Source organism: Triticum aestivum, chromosome 6D (assembly GCF_018294505.1).
Source record: "Triticum aestivum cultivar Chinese Spring chromosome 6D, IWGSC CS RefSeq v2.1, whole genome shotgun sequence".
Classification (NCBI taxonomy): Eukaryota; Viridiplantae; Streptophyta; class Magnoliopsida; order Poales; family Poaceae; genus Triticum; species Triticum aestivum.
Genome location: NC_057811.1, coordinates 477,923,430 through 477,925,406, shown reverse-complemented (window position 1 = coordinate 477,925,406; position 1,977 = coordinate 477,923,430).

Genomic DNA, 1,977 nt, shown 5'->3' with positions numbered 1-1,977 from the left:
TTGCCATGATGCGCGGTTCAAACATGGGTATTCCGCCTTATTGGCTTATCATATTATTGATCACTTGGGGGCTTGGTCGTATCCGAACCATAGCTACACCTCTTGATCGGTGCAATGCCACAAAGTCACTTGGGGGCTTGGTTGTATTTGAACCATAGCTACACCTCTTGGCTGGCTCAAAAGACACGACAGTAAGTCACTTGGGGGCTTGGTTGTGTTCAACCATAGCTACACCTTTTGGCTGGCGCAATGCCATTACTTAGGGGCCAAAGAGTGTTGTCAAGAACAACTCAAACATAGGCACCCGTTGAGCACAACTCAAAATGTTGCTTGGGGATTCTTTGCTATCGCAATGAACAAAGAAATCTACACTTGCAATAGGCTATCAAGCAGTGGCTTGGAAGCCTGGTATATACACCTAAAACCCCAGGTTAACCTGCCTTTATTAAGTAAGTCACTCCACCCAGGTAAGCCTGGTATGACCCGCCAACTTGACAAGGCAATCGCATATGACCCTGAACTTGTCAATGATAGACCGGCGATTGGTTAAAGATGGAGGAACATCTTAAAAGGCTTTGTGAAATGGTTTAACTCAGTGGCCTGGCAGCCCATGAAAAGCCTCGACTACAAGTTTTTCATAGGCTTTTGTTTGCCAAGTTTTTTCTCTTTTGGTGACATTTATAATGTTTTGATAAACCGGTGTTCATTAAACCGGCTTGACTTTCAACTACAAGTTGTCAGTACATGATCAATTATAATCCGGTGTTTATTAACCCGGCCTGGCTTTCGACTATAAGTCGCCAGTATATATTTGGATTGCGCCATTGGAATCACGTGCTTATAAATCATTGGATTATATTATTCAAATCTTTAATAGCCAACATGGCTGGATTTTTATTATGGTTATCAATAGCCAATATTATGATGGAGGTCTTCAAAGTCGCTTCAGCGCAATGGTTCTTGTTTTATTAATGGACATGATTTATTTTTACAATGGAGGGAATAGTCCCGAGTCGCTGCAGGCTTACGACCCGGCGCTTGGGGGCTACATTATTCAAAGTGAGATTACATCAAATATGCAAATCCCATGTCACTGCCAGCATGCACCATGGCACTTGGGGGCTAATGCAAAGTCATTTTTTTGCTCACTTTATTGAAGACCCGACTCGTCACATTGTAATGAGCCGGCCCTTGGGGGCTACCAATTGCTCCTGTCAACAATTCAAGGTACACAAGTCTTAATCCATTATATCGAAGGTTTATTGCTCAGTTGGTAAAGCACAAAGCTCTTAACCTTGTGGACGTGGGTTCAAGCCCCATGATGAGGGTTACATCATATGATGTTATTTTCAATGAAGTATATATAAAGTCTTAGCTCAATATTATCTTACTGAACCGACACTCGGGGGCTACACGTTGCTGTTCAAAGTCTACATGATCATATTTATAAAGTCCCTACTCATAATTGCATAATGACCCGGCCTTGGGGGCTACACTGGTTGAAGTTTTATGAGTATAAGGCAATTTCAAGTCCCAGGTTGCTGCAAGCATGACAACCCGGCACTTGGGGGCTACATATGTGGAATACTCAGTTCTGACTGGTGATTGAGATGAACAACTTGGATTTCTTCACGCTTGTGATATTTATATTGAAGCAAGTCTTAAGCTGTTGCTATACTACCTTCTTAAGACTTGGGGGCTACAAGTCATAGGCATATAAGATGTATATTTTCAAGCTTGATGTTAACTACAATTATGACCCGGTGCCATCAATATTTGTAAACCGGCAAGTTCTACATCCTTAAACCGGCTGAAAATCAGATAAGTATTTCAAAGACTAATATTTTTGTTAAGCATTGGGAGCTGAGTCAAAGGAGTTATTCTTCATAATATTTCTCTGTGACAAACCAATGTCAGCAAATTGATTATGAAGCTGGCCTATTGATCCGGATTTTCTAGAAAGTAATGACAAGGATT